The sequence below is a fragment of the Hydra viridissima genome, unplaced genomic scaffold (assembly GCF_058129835.1).
Source record: "Hydra viridissima isolate aposymbiotic clone 2 unplaced genomic scaffold, HvirCarnegie_v1 scaffold_6, whole genome shotgun sequence".
Classification (NCBI taxonomy): domain Eukaryota; kingdom Metazoa; phylum Cnidaria; class Hydrozoa; order Anthoathecata; family Hydridae; genus Hydra; species Hydra viridissima.
In genome coordinates, this window is record NW_028324305.1 from 2,443,146 (window position 1) to 2,450,243 (window position 7,098).

A 7,098-nucleotide genomic window follows, 5' to 3' on the forward strand; every position below is an offset into this window, starting at 1 on the left:
CTTAAAACTAAACACAACTTTTTTAACAAAACTTGTTAATATTATAAATAATAACTAAACACTTAATACTGCTCTTTAATGTCCACTTTGCAGTTAATGTCCACTTTGCAGTTAATACAAATTTAGTTTAGGCCGGCATGTGAATCGCATTTTGTATGAGACCATTGGTTGCAATCTTCAGGTAGACTTCAGAACAAGTCTCCCAACATACAAGACAACCATCGTGTTCTGCACTTGTCTTTGCATTTTCCTTTTTCTCAGTTTTTTTTTTTTTAACCCTTTTTAATATACTACGTAACAGAGTCTCTGTATTGGCACGATCTGCAAACGATTGACAGGTAGATAATTTTTTTTTGTTTCTCAACTTTTTAAGGCTTTTTAATTTGTTATTGTTTTTTTATTTCTTTTTGGAATATCTGTTTGAATAGCAGCTTTTCTTTTTTTTCGTCCAGCTGAATTTATCTTTCTTGGGGCTGCTTTTGGGTAAGGTTGCATAGTTTCCGGAGAAAATGCTTCAGGAGTTTTAGAAATAAGTAGCGTCGTCTCTGTATAATTACAATCTTTGACAGATTGACCTGAAGATAATCTTAAACGTGCTTCAGAATAAGCTCCGTGTGATAGCTCAGATTTAAGTTTTGCTGGGTTTATACAGCCTGTTACAAATGATGATAAGAAATCATCATCAGTAAAGATATTTCCATCGCACGGCTAGATACCAGTTTTTTGGAAACCTTTTGGAATGTTAGTTTTAGTCATCGCTAATGGCAACGAATCTGAGGCAACTTTTGGTTAAACATAAATTGTCATGGCTTTTCCAGGATTGTTCTTTAGCGATGCATCTTGTGCACCTGAAAGTATTTTTTAAAAGGCCCAAATACCGATACGTATGGTGGTGTCTTAAGTGTAGCTTATGGCTGTAGTGTGGTGGGAAAATCAACATGACTAATCCATTCTCCTTTGCTAAGTTTAGGGTTTCAAAATGTAAATGGAAAGATTGTCCAAAATCAACAGGATTTAATATTCATTTGAAGGCTTCACATGCTTAATGAAATGTTGCATAAATATTTTGAATTCTATATCTACCACTTCCATTACCTACCCCCAATACAGTCCGATAGACCGATAGTCCGATAGTTAATAAAATAAGCTTTGCAATTTTTGTGAAGAAACACAAACATTTGGAGCACTGTATTTCCTCAATGCAGACGCATTCACCTAATTTATCATATAACACTTTTACGTTTTCAGCGTTAAATGATATTGCTCTTCCAAGGCTCGTTGCTTCTGGTTTCCTAACTGATAGTTTAGAATTTATTTTTAAAAAACTAGTCATTCTTTACCGCCCATCTTATTTTTGGTTCAAGATTTTGGTATTTTGATTTTGTATTGAACAGCACACTTGTAGACAAGACAACATACATTTTAGGAGTGTATCCATAAAATATAGATGCCATTTGGCATCTATTTTTTATGGATTTACTCCTAAAGATGTATGTTGTCTTTGTTAATATTTTATACTCCTAAAAATGTATGTTGTCTAGGTTAATTTTTTATACTCCTAAAAATGTATGTTGTCTAGGCTAATTTTTTATACTCCTAAAGATGTATGTTGTCTAGGTTAATTTTTTCCCCGGAGCTCTTCTTGCTCTTGGGAAAATATTAACCTAGGCTTTGAATAAACTCACGGATTTTCTTTTATAATTACGCATTCTGTATATTCTGCAAATACACTTAGCCGCAAAATTAACGCACCATTTATACATTTCGATTTATTTTAATTGTCGTCAATATTATCATATATTTTAACGAACAAGTTAAGAATAGAACGCATGAACACAATTATATCGATGATAATAATGAAATTGACTTAGAGATGGTGGAAAAAAAATCAAATCAAAAATATGGTTCGTTTAACAAAATAAGATAAAATGATTATTACTATTATGCACACTAATACAACTTTTTGACTTATCAATAACTAGTATTACCACCTTTTAATGGTATTATAGCCTGACAGCGCCGTAGCATACTTTCCGTAAGAGATCTAATTGTTTCTTGAGGGATATCTTCCCAAAGGTGGATAAAACCTTGTCGCAGCTCGTCTAGGCTGTTAGGTGGTGGATGTTGGCTTCTAACACGGCGTCACGTCCCATTACATCCCAAATATGCTCTATTGGGTTCATATCTGGGTTCATATTTGCTTCTCTTACTCAGATCTTCTAAGCCTATGTTCTTTCTACCTGGACCTGCTGCAACGTCTTTTCTGTTAACTATTATTTCTTAATTCAACCAGATTCGCTCATGTTTCAGCGGTTTAGATTTGAATTTAATACACTGATAGAATTTTCTTGAGATTTATCATCTCAAGTTCATCAATACTTCCATGGTCTACACACTCCAGTCTACGAAACTCAAGTAGAAGAGCCTCAAGTAAATTATCATTGAATTCTTACTCTTGAATGATAGGAACTAAATGTATTTTCATGATGAGTGTAAGCAATGAACTATTATTTGTTATTTTACATGAAAGTTTTATTTGTAAGGTTTTAATTCAGGCAGTAGGCAGATCATGCAACTTTTGGTTTTTGAGGTTTGAAATTTAAAGTGATTTGTTTAGCATGAGTTTTTGAATGTGGGCTTTTGAGTTACCTCTGTAGTTATAATGTCGTGTGAAAAATGTGTGAAAAATAATTAACATGAAACTTTACATTTGACTTTTTTGAAAAGGTTGTGTAATGAATTGGGGCAAGTTCGAGCCACTGATTTTTTTTTTCTGCTTTCATATTTATACCTATCAATGGGAAAATGTTAAAACTACCATGGAATGTGGTGGAATCTCTTAGTTTTTCAACCAAACTAATCATTAAAGAAATCAATGAAGGGAACTTTTTTTAAGATCTTAGGAATGACAATATTAAATCAAAATGCAGTGTCAAAAATCTTGTTTATAGTTACCAAATATCTTAAACATATGCCTTCAAATTAAATTTTGAACTGTTTTTACCCTTATTAATATATATGTATATGTGTATATATATATATATATATATATATATATATATATATATATATATATATATATATATGTATATATATATATATATATATATATATATATATATATATATATGGGTAATTCCAAGCAAGTGACGGTCGTAACATTTGACGCTTTTTTAGCCATTAAAAAATAACCAAGAATGGTATTTACATGAAAAGTTCCAGAAATGTTAAATACTATTATATAATTTAGTGTGCAAAAGTTAAATCATTCAAGTGTTCAACTTATTTGAAAAATCAACTTAACGTAGCGTGACGGTCGTAACGCTTACTTTTTGACAAATCTAAACAAATAAACTTTGTCAATCTTTATGCAGCCATCTACACAGTGAAAAAAAAAATCCTTTGCTGTGTTTTTTAACTACAGATTGAACTTACTATATGGTGAGTTTCATAGCTTTTGCTTGAAGTTTTCCGAAAATTTTGTTAAGTTTTATGTCGTGACGGTCGTAACTGTGACGGTCGTAACGAAAAAGCCAAAAATAAAAAACAACAAATAACACAATGAATGACATAATAAAAGATGAATGATTATAAAAACCAATTAAATTATGTTAAAAAATATGAATTTTATAACATTATAAAGGTTATCCATGATGGTTCTTCAATACTGGGATGTTTTATTTGGAGTAGGCAACAAATGCTTAATGCTATTTATGCTTCCTGTTTTTTTTTTGTTTTATTAACTCTATTTAATTCAACTCAATACCTAGGAGTATGTACTTTCATACGCCTGGCAAATGTTTTGCGGAGCCAGGAATCCAATATAGGAAAAAAATATCTTAGAGAAGTAAATATTTTTTACTTATATTTAAATTTTAAAATTGTTCCGCAACCCCATTACAAAATATTGGAGAATTTTGAAACCAAAAAGTTTCCATTTTTTACTTGCCAGAAATGCATTTTGGTAATTTTTTAACGGCTTTCGCTTCTTCTATCTTATCAGCTATTAAGGCCCACCTTAGATTAATATCATCTGTGTTGATAAGTCTAACATATGTTTTGCACCCATTTTATGCTAAGAGAAAGTCTTTAGCGTTTAAGACGACCACTTCACGAGATTTTACGCTGTTCCAAACAAATCGCTTTAATGACCCTCCTACTCCATCAACTGCTCCTTTACCGTGAGAGGTAGCAAAGAAGTTCCATTCTATACTTTGAAAATGATATTTCACAGAGCAATGTTGTATGAATTTGGCCATGTATCTATTTTTGAATTGAGTGCATGGACCATCACTCCATATTACAACTTTTTTTATATAATCAATGCAATAGAGGTCAAATAATTCACTTAAATATGTAGTAGTGGCGCGTTTTGATTTATCATTATCGTCGGATATTATTACAACTGATTTTGGCTCTAATTGGTAACGATAGATTACAACTGTAAACAAGGTAATAGTTGACTGTGACCAATAAGCAGCTTGAACAGCATCTTGATAACCACATGTATAGCTTTGTGAATAATCAAAGTGTATCAAAATTTGGTCCGGTTCGAGATTTTCTTTTTGACTGCGGTATTGCTCAGACTGGTGCTTTTTAGTGAGATGATGCTCAGTAAACTCTAGTAAATAGTCGCGGAAATGCTTAAAAATACCTTTTATGTTTTTTTTATGTTGACTGAGTACACAGCGATGATCTTCTTTAATCCACCAATTATAGGTGATTAAGGTATCCATGTCTCCGTTTTCGGGCAAAGAAACTTTCAATAATTTACTATCACAACACAACGAACATTTCATTATCCAACATTGGTACGTTGGGGGCTTGCACAATACATAATTTTCTGACCATTTATTGCAATACAATGGAAAAGGTATTTTACTTGCCAAAGCAGCACACAAATAAGTAAAATTACTGTGATAAACACAACCACATGTTTCAAGTGGTTTATTTTTGCACGTAAGAATGTATGGAGGCCTTAATTCACAAAACTTACTCAACTTAATTGTTTTGCCAGCACTCTCCTCACAATACAGTTGATGCAGCTCCTTTAAATTCATAACTAAGTAGCGCTTTTGAACTTTTTCTCCGTCGATTTTCATACAATCGTTTCTTCCAGGAGACATAACTGATATATCTTCTCTTTCATAAAATACTTTTACTTTTTCAATTTCTTCTGATGTGAAGTGAACTCGATGTGTTTCTTTAGCAGTGCATAGGCCATATTCAGCACCCAACTGCTCTACAATAGTTCGTCTTTTATTTGGAGACTTTGGAAGAGCCTGTTTTGTCCTAAAAATATTATTTGATATAAAAGAACCCAAATTATGTGTAAGCAATTGTATTAAAAAAGTTATGTTAGTATAATAAATACTTATTTAATGTCTTTCTCATTGACGATTTGCAGTTATAAGAGTTGTCTTGCGTGGAATTTAGACTGACTTTAGTATTGAATTCAAGTTTTTTTTTCATTCTTAGCCTTTGGTTGCGAACCTTCGCTTGATTTTTTTTTTTGTCTTCTTTTCTTGGTGTCAATAACTGCCGCCTTAGATAACTTCTCTTTCTTTCTTTTTCTAACAAAGCTTTTCTGTTTCTTGCTCTATAAGCTTTCGATCTTTCAGCATCTGACTTTGGCATTTTAAATGTTATTAAATATAACGGCTGCTGTTTGTGATTTATGCTCCGTTATATATTTTTTAAAAACCCGCGAAATGTTGTAAATAAAAGTTTACAACGTTTCGCAATTTTTTAAAATTAGTTACTCATAGTTTCAAAAAAAACTTTAACAAGTGGGTAATTCCATGTAAAAGTGGGACAGTCATTTCGGTCACCTCTTGGATTTTCTTTAAATTTTAACCAGTGGTACCTATTAATGAAATATGAAAAAATGCAAAATTTGAACTCCCAAATCCAAACGGTTCAAAAGTTATGACATTTTGAAATTCAGCCTAAAACGTTCATTTTTTTACGAAGTCTGCCATTATGGATTTTGTAGTTGTACTTTTAATTGAATAATTTAATATCTAGTGGAAGAATGTGGCTAAAAACTGGTACCTGACCATTTTTGAGGGTGCTGAATTCAAAAATGTAGATAAAATAGACAAGCTTAAATTTTTTGATAGTTTTTATTTTATTTTAAAATGACCAGTCAAATTTTTTGTTTTGTTACCATAGGTTGCGCTTTCATTAATTCCCGGAGTTGCCCAAGTTTCATGGATTCGATTTTTTTTTCAAATGAATTAGTTGATCCTAGGCTATCTTTATAAAAAAGATGGTTTTGGTTTCTTAAAGTGTAATAAAGATATGTCATTTTGAAATTTAGACAAAAAATTTCTTTATTTGGCCGCTATTCTCTATTACAGATTTTATAGCGATACTTTTTGTGTGAATAATTTAAGTTTCTAGTACAGAAATATGACTGAAAATTGGTACCTGGCCATTTTTAAAGACGTTGAATACAAAGATGAAGAGAAATTAATCCAATTCCTAATATTTTAGAACAATTTTTGAATTTTAAAATGTCAACAGTTTTTTTTCTTGTGACCATAATTTGCATTTCGTTTATTTCTGGTGTTGCCTTACTCTCATTGTGAAATAAGATGTTTTTGAAAAGTTTAGGTCTCTGACAGAAAATAAAAAATTCTATTGCTTGGCATAACTTGCATATTTATGATCAATACTTTCAAAAGTATACATGAAAATATAATTTACTATGCAGCAAATTGAAAAAATGATTTCTTTTTTTATTATTTTAATAATTAGGTATTATTTCAAAATATTTGTTGCATGCTAAAATTTTAGGTTACATGTTCAAATGTTGTGTTAAAAAATAAGAAACTAAAATGCAAACTTTTTTGAAAAATATTAAAAACCTGCTTTATTGAAAAAAGCTCAAAAATAAAAATGAAAAGGAATAACCAAATATTACTAAAGTTGAAGATTATATCATTTAAATAATGAAAGTAAAATATTAATCAAATTTCACTGAAAAGATAAAACTTGTTCAAATAGAGTTTCATCTTCTTTTGAGATATGGTACTGACGCCCAGAAGATGCTGAAGGTGTTTTAACAAGAGAAATTACATTCATTCTTGGCAC